Source organism: Cynocephalus volans, chromosome 8 (genome assembly GCF_027409185.1).
Source record: "Cynocephalus volans isolate mCynVol1 chromosome 8, mCynVol1.pri, whole genome shotgun sequence".
Taxonomy (NCBI): domain Eukaryota; kingdom Metazoa; phylum Chordata; class Mammalia; order Dermoptera; family Cynocephalidae; genus Cynocephalus; species Cynocephalus volans.
In genome coordinates, this window is record NC_084467.1 from 42,525,057 (window position 1) to 42,543,964 (window position 18,908).

The 18,908-nt window shown below is 33.7% G+C and overlaps 1 protein-coding gene across 1 annotated transcript in view; it reads right to left on the reverse strand.

Moving 5' to 3' along the window:
• The window catches only part of FAF1 (Fas associated factor 1), a 516,326-nt gene that overhangs the window by 459,201 nt on the left and 38,217 nt on the right, over positions 1–18,908 (reverse strand). The window lies entirely within an intron of this gene.

The window sequence follows — 18,908 nt, forward strand, 5'->3', positions numbered from 1 at the left end:
CCTGTCTTATAAACTATTCTTTACAGTTTTATATATTTTAAACATACCTAAAGTCTCTTTGAGATTTTTTCCTTTTTTCTTTTTAATTAAAGCATAATTGATTGTATATATCTTTGAGATTTTTATCATTTCTCAAGTTATTAGTTCTACAATTTTGGTATCTGCTGACTATGATTGTGGCTTCTCCTGTGGTATATAATGTCTGACATTGAGCTCTTCATCAGCAGGAATTATTTTTATGCCTTAGGTTGTTGTGGTGTTCTTATAATAGTGTTTCTGGCATTTGCCTTGGCTGGAACTTAGGGGGGTTAATTTGTTCTGGACCAATTTTTATTTGTATGAATTAATTCTTAATCTTTTTGTGTGTGTGTGGCTGGCTGCTTTCTTAAGCTTTTGACAGAATCCTGTAATTCGAGCTTTTTGAGGATGATGATACCTTTTTCCTCTATGACCTTGGGTAAATGAATGGTCACCTTCTTTACTGCATCTCTGAATCTATAAAGTAGAATTTTATTAGTCATTATTTGAGAGTTTTTTATGGCTCTTTGCTTCTACAAAACAAATGTCTTATCCTTTATTTCCAGGAATGGGACCAGTCTTCAGCCCCTAATATCTATATCCAGTTTAGAGAGCTATTTGCTTTTAAAAATTAGTCACCAAACTGGCACTGATTTCCCTTTTGAATTCTAGTATCAGAGGATGGTCCTTTCTTGCTTTCTAGCTTCACACATTTAATTTTTTGTTATTGTTACTGCTTTATTTTATTCTACTGATTGATTTTATTTAGCATTAGAGAGGTTCTTCATTTCAGTCTGCTATATCATTTGAAAGTCTGTCATTCACTCTTTTTTCACTCCTTTGTAAAATAAAAGTAATTTCTTAAAGGTAAAAATAAAAACATCCCATGCCCTTGTGTAGCCTCCACTAACATTTACCAATTTTAATATTTGTCATGTATATTTTAAATCCACTTTTTAAATGAGAAGTTTATAGATGTTTAAAGTCTCTAATCCTTCTCCATCCCATTTCCTTTTCTTCTTCCCTCCCCCAATATCTGACAAAGTTACATCAACATATTTTTATATTTTTACATCATATATATGAATTCATATATATATTATAAAGAATATCGGCGATTCTTTTGTTTTTTAAAGTTCTCCATAAATCATATCAATCTGAATCTATTCTTTTGTTACACAGGCTATGGTTTACACCTTTCCTTATAATCTCTTATTTCCTAAAAGCAAGGACCTTTCATCTCTAACCCTTCCAAGGGTTTCATTAGCATCTAATTCCCCATATTAAATCCCTTCCTGTTTAAAATACCTAGATGTCTACATATTATTTTTGATTTTGACAAGCTCTGAGTAGTACAAAATGGTTTTCCTTTCAAATGGCCTCCATTGAGCAACAGTTGTATTAAAAACAAAATAGGATAACAGTAGTAATAACATACAGTCTCTCAGACTGTAGGGTTTTTTTATTCACTTATTTAAATGCTGACAAATAAAATTACATATATTTATCATGTACAACATGATGTTTTAAAATGTAAATACATTGTGGAATGGCTAAATTCAGCTAACATATTCACATGTGTCACATACTTATTTTTTGTGGTGAGAACACTTAAATTCTACTCTCTAAGCAATTTCCAAGAGTACAACACACTGTTATTAACTATAGTCACCATGTTGTACAATAGAGCTTTTGAATTTATTCCTAACTGAAATTTTGTCTCCTTTGACCAACATCTCCCCAACCCTTCAGACTCTAGTTGTGATAAAACCATCCATCCAAGTCCCCTTTATCACCACCACTATCTCTTTTCCACTCAGAGACAACCGTTTTTGTTTTGCTCTGCATGTGTTTGTATTTTAACAAATAAAATGCTCCAGTTACTGCCCTGAAGCAACTCAATGTCTAGGAGGACAAATAAATACGTAAATAGAAAAAATTATAGCAGGATGTATGTTAAAAAGTACTTAAAATGTACAAAAGGATTAAAACGAATGAGTGAATGATGCACAGAGAACTAAGAAATGCATTCCAGAAAAAGTAGTCCTTGAACAGTCTTTTGAAAGATGAAATAGAGAGCACCAAACAGATAAAAGATAATTTCATCTATTATAACTGTAAACATTCTCTCAACATTCTGTACAGAGAGAACATCATGGCCAAAGACATGGATGCATGAAATTTAGACATGTTTTAGAAAGTAGAAGTAGGTCAAATCAAGAACACCTAGCACCCAGATCTTAGTTTCTAATACTAATCTCCAGTAAAAGGAATCAGGGTTGCTTAGAGAAATGGGTGACTCTAGAACTGATTATAGGCAGGCAATATACAAGATGAACCTGAAACACCTTGCAATGCCAGAATGCAAGTAAGTGCTCAAGTACAAACTTCACACACACACACACACACACACACACACACACACACACACACACACACACACACACACACACACACACACACACACACACACACACTAAGGATATGGCAAAGGAATACAAAGCTAACTGAAAGAGCTCCCCATGGCCAAAGCTGAAACATAACAGCAAAATAAATAAAATAGTGTTAAATATTGAATTATAACTCAAAGTATGGAATAAATACCCATGAGTCCAGACAGATATAAATCAATGACTGAATAAACAAATATATAAATAGGAAAGAAAAATCTCCCGTGTAAAAGAATTTCAAATAATTTATATAGATACTCCACCCTCAAAAAGGTGGAGCATAATTTCCCACTCCTAAAGTGTGGGATGCACAAAGTGACTTCCCAGGAGTACAGTATAGATGGGGGGGGGGGGTACAGTAGCTTTACAGTGAAGAAACTTAATAAACACTACCTCAGCCCGGTGATCAAGGTCAATATCAACAATACTAACTCATGTTATGATATAATGTGACGAAAATGGTACTTTACCTCTGTGGTCTTCCTCCCCAAAAACCCATAACTCCGGTTTAATAATGAGAAAAATATTAGATAAATCCCAGTCAAGGCCCATTCTACAAAATACCTGACCAGTACTCCTGAAAACTGTTAGTCATCAAAAACAAGGAATGTCTGAGAAACTATCACAGCAAGAGGGAGTCTAAGGAGACATGACAACTAAATGTATTGAAGTATCCTGGATGGGATCCTGGAACAGAAAAGAATGTTAGGTAAAAGTCTTAGATATAACGTATTATAAATATGTAACATTTATAATGTCTAAGTGTAATATATAATACATAATTATAATATATAAATTTATAATTATATATAAATGTAATATTTATAATACATAAAATGTATATATACTAAATGTTCCACTAGTTACTAAAAGGCTACAATTCTAGTCAGGTAATTCACATCCTTTTGAAGCAGACATAGAAGCATCTATTGCAGGTCTCCTTAAGACTTAGAGATAAAATATAAAAGTTAACTATAAGAACATAGCCATGAACATTCAAGTAACACAATTCTCAAATTAAGTAAATGAGGCCACAGAGAACATTCAAAATCAATTTGTTACCACCAGTATAAAACCCTTACACATTGGGAGCTAACTAATAGGTTATTTATTATGAGCCAAGCAATTTACATTATCTTCTAATCCTCTCAATAACCCTACAAAATAGATAGTATTACGCCCACTAAAATCCTTACATACAAAAAGCTAACTAACAATAGTTATTATTGTGAGTCAAGCAACTTACAGTATCTGATTCAATCCTCTCACCAAACCTATGAAGTAGAGATACTGTTATGCTCGTTTAACAAGGAAAAACTAAAGTTTCAAGGAGGTTAAGCAACATGCCCAGGATCATAGTGCTAGTAAAATATTAGAATTCCAAAGCCAGAACACTTTCCACTCCAGAGCATTGTCTCTAAGTGTTTGCTAAATGAAAGTATAAATCAATCAGAGAGATTAATGTAATTCATCTATATGACTGGCTACCTCAATTCATTAGAAACCAAAAAGAATTTGGTGACTGTTCTGTGATGGGGGTGGGGGAAGGGTATAAATACAAAGATGACTATGATATATTCCCTATGCTCAAGAATACATAAGCTATTATACTTGCAAACAATTAGCTCTATAAACCAGAATGAAATGATTGCTATAACAGAAGTTAAAAACTATATCTGGTGGAAGAGAAAAGAAAAATTAACTCCAATTAGGTAGATATGAAGGCTTCATGAAGCAGAAAACATTTAAGCTAGATCATGAAAGATGACTAGGACTTCAACAATGAAAAAGAGGAAACAGGTCATTCTAGATCCTACAGCATACTTACATTGTGTTTACAAACTTAAATGTCTTTTGAGGCTAGGTAGGTACTTGTGTGGTTCTCAAAGTGTTCCCAGATTAACAGCATCAGCATCACCTAAGAATTGGTTTGAAATGCAAATTCCCAGGCTCAATCCCATACCCCTGACTTATAAACTCTGGGGTTTGTGGGATTTTTTGTTTTGTTTTTTTGGCTGCTGGCCAGTATGGGGAACCATCCCTTGACGGTGGTGTTAATCCGTGTTTTAACAATTCCTCCAGATGATTCTGATGCACTAAAGTTTGAGAACCACTTCTTTAATTGTCTAAGGCAGCCAGGGATGGTAAAATGATAAGATGTGGGAAGGGACTATGGGAACCTACCTAAGAGAACTCAAATTTGAATTCCTAAAAACACTGAGCCAACAACAAAAAAGCAAGGGCCCTGACAAAGTATAGAAAAATGCACATCATTTTGTCTTCTCTATTATTCAAGTTAAAGTAAACAAGATAGTCTGGGTTAAAACTTCAGTTTTGGCCAGGAGATAATCATTCATTTTTTTCTAGACTACTAATATTAAGGGATGTTACTAGTTTCTATCAAGCAGTGTCTAAGAAAAATGCTTTCATGAATAATTAAATGGATGTTAAGCAATAAAGAGACCACCCAAGGAGCTGGCTGGTATTCATGTCACGGTTAAAAAAGCAGATTTCTTTTCTGTCAATTAAAAAAAGAAAGGCTATCAGCACTGGAAGTGCCCCAGGCTCCCAAGCCAGGGTGGTGGGGGGCCAAGGGCTTCAGCCACACCCCACTGACATCCACATCCAGCACAGCAATGACCAAGCTGCCACAGGAAGCCCCCTAATCTCCCATGCAGGAATGAGGAGGGTGCCACAGGCCTCGACCACACCCCCTCCTTCCTCCTTCTCTCACCCTATTTCCTTCCCCTTTCCCTTTTCGCCCTCCCCCCAACTGCTCGACAATACCTTAGAATGTAAAAATAATAATAATAATAATAAATAAATAGATGTTTAAAAGAAAGAAAGAAAGGCTATCAGGAAATGGGTGGGGGTAGAGTTGGAGAAAAGGATGATGCAAGAATATCACGCATGCTCCAAAATATGAGGTGTTAAGGACTGACTGTTTACATCCCTCTAAAATTTATGTTAGAGCCCTAACCTCCAACGTGGCTGTATCTGTAATAAGAAAGTAATTAAGGTTAAATGAGGTAATAAGGGTGGGGCCCTGACCCAATAGGATTAGTGTCCTTATAAGAAGGGACACTACAGAGCTCATGTGTTCTCTCCATGGATATACACAAAGGAAAGGTCATGTGAAGGTAGAGTAAGAAGGCAGCCATCTGCAAGCCAGGAGGAGAGCCCTCACCAGAAACACAATCAGCTGAAACCTTGATCTTGGATTTCTAGCCTCCAGAACTATGCAAAAATAAATTTCTCTTGTTTAAGCTACTTGGTGTATGATATTTTGTTATCGCAGCCCAAGCAAAATGTGACATTAAGAGCAATTAATGTATGGGGGAACAGAAAGCTAATAAATTTGAGTTGTAAATTATAATAATCTTTATGAGTATTCCAGTTATGAAGTTACCATCTTAGAGGAAAAAAACTGAAATTCTAGCACACTACTTGGCTCTGCAATCTCAATAAGAGAAATGCTATTTATAGTTGTCCCTTGGTATCCATGGGGAAATGATTCCAGGACCTCCTGCAAAGATCAAAATCCACGAATGCTCAAGTCCCTGATATAAAATGGTGTAGTATCTGCATATAACCTATGCACATCTTCCCACATACTTTAAATCATCTCTAGATTACTTATAATACCTAATAAAATGTAAATGCTACATAAACTGCTATACTATATTGTATTGGGAGTAATGACAAGGAGAAATGTCTGTACATGTTCAGTACAAACACAATTTTTTTCCAAATATTTTCTATGTTGAACACATAGATGTGGAACCTATAGATACTGAGGGCCAACTATATTGGTTTTCAGTTTTGGAATCATCTTCTGAACCAGTGGTTCTCAATGCTTGCTATGTAAAAGAATTACCTAGATATCTTTTTTAAATAACACTATCACTAGCTTACAAACTGAGAGATTCTGATTTTAATTAGTCTGAGTAAGGTTCAAACAGTAGTACTGTTTAAAGCTCCCTGGGTGATTCTAATGAGTGTAGCCTGTGTGAGAACCACTGCTATAGACAATGTATAGGTTTTATTTTGCTAAACCTTAAAAGTGAGAAAAATAAAAATTCCCAGGCCCCACTCCCAGAAACTCTTTTCAGGTAGTTTAGGATAAGGCCCAAGAATCTGTACTTTAAAAAGTTCCCTAGGTGATTGTGATGTAAGTAGTCCCCTCATACAATCCACTGAACTTTTCCAGCAAAAAAATATTTTCAGTTTTGTTCCTGTGCCCTCTGTTTAGAAAGTTACTTCCAAACTTGTCCTTCTGGTGAACTCATCTTGAAAGCCTGAAAACTTAAATACTGTACAAACTTGAGTTTGATGTTAATTATAGTATTTATATGCCTGAGTTAATTATTCCAAAAATACATGTATCTAATCTTCCTCACACTCCCCAACATCACCTAAAAAAGGCACCTAGACCAAGATTAAGTTTTCCAAACATTATGGTACAGAACACTGGTGATTTGAGTAAATACTTCCCAGCACATATCAATAAACTGAAATCAACCCTCTGGAAAATTCTTGGCCACAGGTGCAGGTATTGGAACAAAGCTGGGGTTGCTCTCCACATGTCAAAAAACAAGCTTATCACTGTTATCTTTCACATTACACGAGTGGTTTCTAAAACACTTGAATAGTCTCATCTGCCACAGAGGATCATATTCAACACCTATATGTGATTTCAATCCTGAAATAAGGAACTTTCTAATGTCTATAGGAAAGTCCACTTATAAGAAGGCAACATTAATGTACACAATGAAAACATACAGATAAAGATAAAATTTTAAGCTGGAAACAGTGATATTGGTAAGATTTTTGATATTCATTTGAGGCATTTGGAAACCATCTGTGATTTCAAGTATATTTTAATGGTGACTTCCCACAAAAGGCATTGTTTAAATAACTGTTAAAGATAATAATACTTAAGAAACAGTAAGCATCTAAAATGTCAAGTCATTACTCTGCGCAATGATTAGACCAAAAATTAAATATATTGTACATTTTAACACATATATTTTCAAAAGAAATCAAGACATATTACGTAAGTCTAAGTTCTAAATTAAGCCCCAAAGAATGATACCCTGGGGGGGAGGGGTCTCTGGCTGACAAAACAAGAATGGTAAAAATATATTGTTAGAAGAAATCCAATATGGAAGACTGAGTTTTGCATTAAAAAGTACATATATGCTAAAAATACTAGGTTAATATATTGATTTTGAAATGCAGCTAAGAGATGTAGAATCAGGACTCATAAATGTCTACCAGATTTGATAACTTCAAGGTCACTATTAGCTCCACCTAGAAACCCCTATCTACCTTACCAGGCCACGATTTAAATGCCTCATGTGCCAAAAAATGTTCAACTTAAGTATACTCAAGCCTCTAGACATAATGGAGGTGGAGGAACAAGTAATCACATCATGAAGAAACAATTAGATAAATCTAGAGCGCACAACACTCTACAAGACCATTCTGGACTCTTCAACAAGTTAATGTTACTCCTCCACCCCTCTCAAAAAAAAAAGCATTAGCGGGACTCTTCCACATTAAGAAACTAGAGATGCAAGTATCAAATGGAATACATAACTGCCATTGGATAGTGGCTAAAGGGGAAAGTTGTTCAGAAAAATTTCTCAGCATAATTGGGAAAATTTTAGTGTTGCTTGGATTTTAGAAGATATTACAGAATTATTAATTTACTGAGACGTGAGTATAGTATTATGTACACAGGAAACTGTCCGCATTCTTAGGAGTTGCACACTGAAGTATTTAACATGTGACTATGGTACTGTGTGACTATGGTATTTGTGTACTTCAAAAAGTTCATGGAAAGATTTATATTATCTTTCAATTCTATTTTTTCACAAACTTTTTGAAGTACCCTTGTATAGGAAATTGTCTCCATTATTAGGAGTTGCATGCTGAAATGTTTAACAATGAAGTATAATGATGCCTACAAGTTTCTTCTAAATAATAACACAACAAACATATATGTATATATTGAGAGAGGAAAAAACCAAACATGGCAAGATGCTAAAATTTCTTAAATGTAGGCAGAAGTATTTATTCTACCATTCTTTTCAACTCCTCTGTATGTTTGAACTTTTTCATAACAAAAAGTTGAGGGAAACGTAAAAATCATTTCTTCTCATCTTAAAATGATAAAAATTTCATTCTTAAATGAATTTTAGTAAATAAACTAAAGAGCAAAAACAATGAAACCTACCAGGTTTCACAATAAATTTCAATGAGTTCACACACACACAAAAAAAAAACAAATTGAATTTGATATAATGCAACATCCACTCATAAAAACTCATAGCAGATTAGGAACAGAGGAAAATTTGCTCAACTTGATAAATATCTACAAAAATACCTACAGCTAATATAATACTTAATGGTGAAAAATTAGGTATTTTATCCCTAACAAAAAGAACAAGGCAAAGATGTTTCCTCTCACCATTCCAATTCAACATCATACTGGCAGTACTAGCTAATGCAATCAGACAAGAAAAGAAAACAAAAGGTACACAAACCGGGGAGGAAAAAAATAAAACTGTCATTGTTTACAGATGACATAATCATTTAATAGAAAATCCTAAAGAACCAACAACAAAAAACCTCCTAAAACTACTAAGAGATTATGGCAACAATAGAGAATATAACATTAATATATAAAAGTCAATTGCTTTTTGAGAGAGTATTTTGGGAAGATGGCATCATAGGAAACTTCAGGGATCTGTATCCACAACTAGACAACAATTGTAGTGACAGAATCTTTCTGATGTAACTATTTTGGACCTCTAGAGTCTTTCAAAGGCTGGAAATTTCCAGGGGAAGGGCTGAAGAGGAAATTGCAGTTCATTTCATTCAGCTCTTAGCACAGTAGAAGCTGTGAACCTTCCAACCCCATCCCGAGGCAGGCAGCCAGGCAAGTGTTCCAGGATCAGCTTGCACATACCTTGTGTGAGCCAGGGTAGACAATAAGGACCCTGTCCTCTGTTTGGATCACTAATTGCTGCTGATCCTTTTTATTTTTTTTAACCACTTTATTGAGGTATGGTTGACATGTAAAAAACTGTACATACTTAATAAATATAACTCAATGAGTTTGGGGAAATATGTGAGTGTGAAATTATCACCACTATCAAGGCCATAGACATATCTATCACCTCCCAAAGTTTCCTCCCATATCCTTTGGTATTATTTTGTGCATAAGAGAAAGCACATGCATGTGTGTGTGGTAAGAACACTTAACACAGGACCTACCCCCTAAGCAAGTTTTAAGTATATAATACAGTATGATTATCTATAAGCACTACACTGTACACAAAATCTCAATAACTTATTTATCTTGCATAACTAAAACTTTGTACCCTTTGACCATCATCTCCCCATTTCCCTCTCCCCCTAATCTCTGGCAATCACTGTTCTACTCTTTGCTTTATGAGTTTGACTATTTTACAGTCCAAATCTAAGTGAGGTCATACAGTATTAGACTTTCTGTCTGGTTTATTTCACTTAGCATAATATTCTCCAGGTCTATCCCTCTTCTCACTAATGGCAGGATTTCCTTCTTTTAAAAGACTGAATAATATTCCATTGTTTGAATAAATCACATTTTCTTTATCCATTCATCCATCAATGGACTTTTAGGTTGTTTCCATACCTTGGCTATTGCAAATATTGCTGTAATGAACATCCTAATTTCAAGTCCTGTGGATAAATACCCAGAAGAACATGGTAGTTCTATTTTTTAATTCCATACTGTTTTCCATAAAAGTCATACCAACTTATTTTCCCACCAACAGTGTACAAAGCTTCCCTTTTCTCCACGTCCTCACCAGCATTTATTTTTTATTTTTTTTAAATAATAACCATCCTAACAGGTGTGAGGTGATAGTGTGTTTCTGATTAGCAATTCCCTGATTAATATAGATATTGAGCACCTTTTTATATATCCATTGGCTATTTACATGTCTACCTTGGAGAAATGTCTACTCAACTCCTTTGTTCATTTTTAAATCAGGTTATTTGTATTTTTGCTATTGAGTTGTAGGAGTTTTTTATGTATTTTGGATATTAACTTATCAGATATGTGATATGTAAATATTTTCCTATTCTGAAAGTTGTCTTCTCATTTTGTTCATTGTTTCCTTTGCTGTGCAGAAGCTTTTTAGTTTGTTGTAATCCCACTAGTGAATTTTTGCTTTGGTTGCCTATGCTTTTAAAGACATATCCCAAAAATCACTGCTAAGACCAATGTCAAGGAGTTTTTTCCCTATGTTTTCTTACAGCAGTTTTATGGTTTCAGATCTTATATTTAACTCATTAACCCATTTTGACTTGATTTTTGTGTATGGTGTAAGATAAGGATCCAATTTCATTCTTTTGCATATGGATATCCAATTTTCCCAACATAGTTTATTGATGAGATTATCCTTTTCCCATTTCGTATTCCCAACACCCTTGTTGAAGTTTAGTTGACCATATGTGTCTGGGTTTATTTTGGGGCTCTCTATTCTGTTCCACTGGTATATATGTCTGTTTCTATGCCAGGACAATACTGTTTTGATTACTATAACTTTGTAACATAATTTGAAATCAGGAAGTGTAACACCTAATACCTTTCTCCTTGTTGCTCTAGATTGGTTTTGCTATTTGGGGTTGTTTGTGGTTCTATATGAATTGAGGATCATTTTTTCTATTTCTGTGAAAAATATTATTGAAATTTTGATAGGGATTACATGGAATCTGTAGATTGCTTAGGAAGGCATGTACTTTTTAAAAGAAATTCTTAACATATGCTACAATATGGATGAAACTTCAGGACATCATACTAGGTGAAATAAGCCACTCATGAAAAGAAAAATACTGTATGATTCCACTTATATGAGGTACCTAGATTAGCAAAAATCACAGAGACAGAAAGTAAAATGATGGTCGTCAGGAGATGAAAAGAAAGGGAAACTAGGGAATTAGTGTTTAATGGGTATAAAGTTTCAGTTTTGCAAGATGAAAAAGAGTTCTAGAGATGAATAGTGGTGATGGTCGCACAACAATATGAATGTAGTTAATATCACTGTAATCTGTAATGTAGTTTAAAATGGTTAAGATGTTGAATATTATGTTATGTGTATTTTACCACAATAAAAAATTTGAGGAAAAGAAAAGTCAACTGATTTCCTATATACCAACAATGAACAAGTGGAATTTTAAAACAAAAACACAACATTATTTACATTAGCACCAATAAAAAAATACTTAGTATAAATCTAACAAAATATATGCAAGAATCTATATGAGGAAAACCACAAAATTCTAAGGAAAGAAATCAAAGAAGATGTAAATAAATGGAGCAATATTCCATGTTCATGGATAGAAATACACAATATTGTTAACATGTCAATTCATAATAATTCCCCTCATATTACTACCCCCTTATGAGGTAGTGTCAAACTTCAACCACTTACTACACCACTTACCCAATACACACTTATTTGTAGGTGTGCAGGGATGTGTGTGTACGTGTCTTCCCACAACTTAAATGAACATCTTGGGAGGGCACGGACTATGTTGTATTCCGTTTCCCATATTAAATAAATGAATAAATGAACAGATGGAAGAATAAATAAATGAATGAATTTTTTTAAGTGGCCAGCTGATCATGTCAGAAGTATAAAAATACACAACTGCTTTCAGAGGGAGTTAAACTAGGTGGCTTCCAGTATGACTTCCTACACTATATCCTATGAATTTTATTATCTCCAATGCTATAATCCACTCCATGAGAAAAATGACTGGCAGTGTAAAAGTTCACTATAATTATAACCAACTTAGCAAAACAATATTTCTAATTTTACAGAGCAAGGATAAAATGGACTTTGGTATTAAACCCAATTCTTCAACCTTTCATGCATCCATACCATACAACTGTTCCATTCTTCCCATTAAAGGATGTTTTCCATCAGCATTGAGCTCAGACATATGACTTGATCCTGTCAATGGGAAATATGATCAGAAGTGGCATTATGACAATTCTGAGCCTTGGCCTTTAGAAGTATCATGAATTTCTTGCACTCTTGAACCTGTGCCATCATAATCATAAGATCTTTCCTTTGTGTTACCTGTGATCCCATCAGAAGATCTCAGAATAAATACACATGAAATATATCTGAGCCCAACCTGCTCAGGAGACAAGCCCAACCAGATCTGCAACTTGAAACAGTCACCCAAAGAGCCAAATCCTACCAAATGCCTGAATGAAAATAAATAGTTTTCAGATACTTAGTTACGGGGCTGTTTGCTACACAGCAATAGTATTAGTTTAGAGGGAAATACTATGTCTGGGATTTGCATTAAAAAAAAAATACTCTATGAGTACTATGCAGTTATAAAAGAAAATGAGCTGACACACACACACACACACACACACACACACACACACACACACGAGCTTGTTCTATATTCTATGATGAAGAGACCTCCAGAATATTCCTAGAATTTTTTTCACACACACACACACACACACACACACACACACACACACGAGCTTGTTCTATATTCTATGATGAAGAGACCTCCAGAATATTCCTAGAATTTTTTTTAAGGATGTAGAAAAGTTTGTATAATGTGCTATCCTTTATTTATGATTCATAAGCATATGAAAATATCTATATATTTACTTCAATTTTTTAACAATGAGAAAACAAAGGATAATTTTCTAAAATGTTTCCTACAGAAGGGAGGAAATGGGATTATTCTCCAGTATAGACCATATGGAACTATACTGCATACTTTAAAAACTAAAAGATGTTTCTTCACTGTCTTCTGGCTTGCCGTTGTTTATGATTAGAAGTCTCTGTCAATCTTATCTTTGTTACTTTGTATATATTATGTCTTTTCCCCTGGTTGCCTTTGAATTTTTCTCTTTATCACTGGTTTTAAGCAATCTAATTATGTGCTTTGTAGTTTTGTTAATGTTTCCTGTGTTTGGGGTTCAGTGACTTCTTTAATATGTTGGTTGATGGTTTTCCTCGAAGCTGGAAACGTTTGGCCATATTTCTTTAAATATTTCCATCTTCTCTCCCCTCCTAACCCTTCCTTTTGGAGACTCCAATTATATGTTTTTTAGACTGCTTGAATTCATCCCATTGCCCTTCTTTTGGTTTTTTTCTAATTTTTTCTTTGTGTTTTTTTTATAGTTTCTACTGCTATGTTTTCAAGTTCACTAATCTTTTCCTCTGCAACGTCTGATCAGCTGTTAATCTTATTCATTATACTGTTCATCTCAGACATTACAATGTTCATCTGAAGACATCTGATTTAGGCATTTTTCATATATTCTGTGTCTTTCTTTAACATACTCATGTTTTTTCCTCCCTTCGTAAACATGGTCTACAGGTATAGTAACTTTTAATTACCTTCTCTACTAATTCTATCACCTATTTTGTTTCTAAGTCTGATTCTATCAATTAATTTTCTCATGACTGTGGGTCATATTTCTATGCTTCTTGCATGCTTGATAATTTCTGACTGGGTCCAAATATTGTGACTTTTTCCTTGTCGGGTGTTGGATATTTCTGTATTCCTTTAAACATTCCTGAGAATAGGTATTGAAATGCTTGGAAATAATCTTTTTGAGACTTCCTTTTGAGTTTTGTTAGCCAATACCAGAGAAGCCTTTAATGTTAGGGCTATTTTCCCCTACTTTTGAGGCAATATCCTTCTGAGTACTCTATGATGCTCCATTTATTTATTTAGGATGTTCCATTTATTATGAAGTATTTTCATTCAGCTGGTGGGAACAAAAAATATTCTATGCTTTATGTGAGTTCTGGGAATATTTTACTTCATAAACATTTCCCATTTGCTTTTTTAAATTTTTCTTCCTTTTCTTAATAAAGACCTCCAGCATTTCTCAAAGAATATTAACCATCTGAGAAATGACTGGAAAAATAGGTTTCATGGCAAATAAGCTGGGAAACTCTATACAATCTCCATCTCTTGCAAACTTACAATGCATTTTAGCATATCAAAGCCCCCAAGAAATACTACAGGGAAGAAATTTTTCCAACTTTTTCAAACTGAAGTTTTCTAAACTAACTTAATCAAGACTAAAGGTTTCATTTCACATAAAATATACCTCACAACCTTGGGAAACACCAATAATTTTTTCTTTTTCACTTTTACTGCTTTCAATTTTCTCTATTTTTGCTTTCTTCTTTGTAATTCTCTATATTAAACAGAGTTAGGATGGATGGATGGATGGATGGATGCAATTCTGTGTGTGACAGAGCAAATAGAGCCAGGCTTTGGAGTCAAACTAGAGTCTCAATGTACAAACTATATGACCTAGAGCCAATTACTTCACCTTTCTAAGTATTATCTACAGAGTATAAAAAAAATAATGCCTTCTTTATGGGGTTGTGAAAATTAAATAAGATAAATTCAACAGAAGCTCACAACAGATACCCACTGAGTACCCTTCCTCCTTTTCCCTTTATCTATTTGTTTAAATATAAAAGTTTCCACTATGAGTTGTCTGTTTTTATAAATATTATCATGTACTAATATATGATATATACTCAATGTGCATATTTATTTACATTTATTTTCACTTGGTAAATTCTCTATGTATGCATGTATGTGTGTGTGTATATATATATATACATGCATTTATAACTATATATACATTTCTAATAGAATTAAAATCACTTCCCCTCTGTACTATTACAGTTAAAAGATTTGATCTTGCTGTGACACAGTGAATTGTTTAAAACATAAAAAAAAAAAACAGTAGACAGAAAAATATGGAATATTTAGATTGTATTGTATATTTCTCTACTTCTGTTTTTCATTAATAATATCTGTATAAAAATAATCTGCATCTGTGTTCTTCTAATACAGCTACTTACTTCCTCCTGAGAAAAGTAATCCTGCCTTAAATAGTTAGGATTTCACCTACAGGACTAAGATTTACTGTTCTCAGATGAAGGCATAAGAAACCATTAAAAGAGAAAAAGACAGATACCAGGGCCCCTGAACAGGATGGGAGGGAAGGGAATAAACAATGAAAGATCAATTATTTTAATCCTAAGCTGTTTAATTATAAATAATACATCAGTTTCTCCAAAGCACATTTGTGCCTCATGAGAGCCAACTGTTACAGCCAGTTAATAATCACAAGGTTTTTAAGTGCAATAAGCAGTTCTTTCAGAACAGCTCTTCAAGCATCCTTACAAATTATAAACCATGACATTTCTACATAGCTTTGATTAATAAAATTCCAAAGTACCTAATTTTCATTAGGAAATTAGGAAATATGAATTTCCAAAGAGTTTAAGGTAACTTTTGTTACTGCATCACTCTTGAAGTTCCAATAAATCCTACCGATACAATGATTTCATTCTATGTTACAGAAGTTGGTTACTTTACCATGAACAAGATAAGATCCTCCTATAATTATAAAAAGAAAAGTACTTACAAATATTTTTTAAAGTTATTCTGGAAATTCTAATTACTTTTAACAGAATCCTTAAACCTGTGCTATCTAATACGGTAGTCACTGGCTAAATATTTCTAATAAAAACTGAGATGTGCATTGAGTGTAAAATACACACCAGATTTCACAGAAACCAAAGAAAATACCTCATTAATAATTTTTGTGTTGATTACATGTGAAAATGATAATACTTTGGATACACTGAGTTAAATAAAATATATTATTAAAATTAATTCATCCGTTCTTACTTTAATATGAATACTAGAAAATTTTTAATTTTATATGTGGCTCACATTATATTTGTATTGTACAGTACTGTCTTAAACTCACCTCACTTTACAGAAAGTCACATAATGTATATAATATAAATCCTACATTAAATCATTTGTCTTAGGAGTTCTAGTCAAATCCCAGCTATCCAACTAAATTATAATTGGAGCGTTATTTCTGGTAATCTAGGTCCTTCTCTCTATCACTCTACTACAACATCTAGACAATCTGTCAGACTATATTATAATTTTGTTTACATACCTGTCTTCTATCTCCCCTAATATATTCTGATCTCCTGAAATGTAGTCATCATTTTATTGCAAGTACACAGCACAGATATCTGTTCATATCTAATGCACATTCAAACTACCCCCACCTTTTGCTCAAGTTATTTCCTATGTTATTTTCTGCTAGTCATGATTCCTCATTATATAAAGCCTTCCCTAACCATCCCTACCCTCTAACCCCTGAAAGAATTACTTAGCCTGTGTTTTCTTAGGACATTGGGTATATCTCAAAGTTCCTGAGATACATATAAATTATAATGATTAACACACTGTATCCTTACATATTATTGTCTCCTCAAGATATGAATGATGTCTTGTTCAGTTTTGTAGCTCTATCACCTATAACTTCAAATATATCTAGTATAACTAGTAGTAATAAATGCTTTTCAAAGGAATTAAATGATGCATCTTTAGTATACACATGAATTAAATCATTGTGCATGCACTAGGAAAAAATCTGTCTTCATAACAAAAAACATTTGGACACCTAAGAGAAATTACAATAAATACAGAGGACTTTAGGTGTAATGGGGAATTTAAAGGGAGGAGGGTAAAAAAAACAAAAGATTCTATTTGATGACAAACCATATTAGTGATTCGGTAATATCCCTCTGGTGACAAGTCCAGTAGCTGCAACAGATACTAACTACCATACAGGTGAATTCTCCCAGGCTCCACAGAACAAGGACTAATTAAGGAAGAGTCTCCACTCTGTTCTTTATAGTCTCTTGCTAGCTTGGTTTCCAGCTTGTTCTCTCTATAGGTTGTAGATATAGGCAACTTCCTCCAAGTTCCTCCACTGTAACCTCACAAAACTAGCTGTGTAATGAAAACTGTATAACGCTTCTGCTTAAATTAAAATTAAAATTACCTTAGGATTCAATAATTCCACTTCTGGGTATATACCAAAAAAAAATGAAAGCAGGGTCTCAAAAAGATATTTGTACACTAATGTTTATAGCAACATTATTCATAACAACCAAAAGGTGGAAACAACCTAAATGTCCGGCATACGAATGGATAATATGTGTTATACACATACAAAAGAATATTATTCAGCCTTAAAAATGTAGGAAATTCTGATAGCTACCCACAATGCGGATGAATCTTGAAGACATTATGCTAAGTGAAATAAGCCAGCATAAAAGGACAAATATTGTATAATTCCACTCAAATGAGGTACTGGAGTGGTCAAATTCATAAAGACACAAAGTAGAATGGTGATTGCCAGGGGCTGAGGAAAGGGTAGACTGTGGAGTTAATGTTGTTTAATCAGCATGGAGTTTCAGTTTGGGAAGGTGAGTTCAGGAGATGGATGGTAGTAATGGTTTTCAGCAAAATGAGTGTGCTTAATACCACAAAACCGTACACTTCAAATAGTTAAATGTTATGTACATTTTATTACAATTTCTCAAAATCCTGTTTAAGATAAGCCCTTACTAATGCTTAGTTGCACTGAGAATTCCTAACCTATCTCATCAAAACTGTGCTTTAAAATATCTCCTACTGGATTTCATCTGGGGGTTTGCCATCCAAAGTGCAGAGAGCTTCCCATAAATATTAGGAATTGTCCTGATAAATACTAGGGTGATATTTTGTTTTCCCCTATTTTGAGCAAAAATAAACAGTTTCCAAATACCTACTGAAACTAATATACCCACAATCCAACTAAAAAAATACATTATTATCAATATGTTTGAAGCCTTGTGGATGCTACTTCCTTAATCACCTCCCTTTCACCCCTAAGGTAACCACTATTCTAAATCTTGCCTTTATTATTGTCTTGTTTTTCTTAAGAAAAATTTCTGTTCATGAATTGGTAAAACATCCATTAAACTTGACTAATTAATATTTAGAAAATTCAAGATTCATTACTCACATGTTCATTATATTTATTAAGCACCTATTATATTCCCAACTTAAGAAGTTCATAAGTTTGGTAAGGGAAACAAACATGAAAGATGAGAGGAATGAAACGGTATGGGGAAAGAAAGAAAGGACAGGGATCTCAACAAATTAGATTTAGAAGAAAAAAGAAAAAGAGGAAAAAAAGAAAAGAGGGAAAGAACATTCATGTTAAGAAACTAAAAATAATTCACTTTTATTAAAGTATAAGCTTATGTCAGAGAAAAATTTAAAAATTAACAACTGTTAGGGAAAATGAAAGAAAAGAGTGATAGGCTAGTCATCCCCACATTATGAGAAAATTCAGATGTATCCAAGGGACACTCAAATGCAGAACACTTACAGGACCTAAGGCACCACACAGAGTAAGACTTATTTTCAGTGCTTCAATGGTGAGGACAACACAATTTCAAAAAGGCCACCAACTTGAGAAAGATGGAGGTAGAAGGGCTTGAGCTG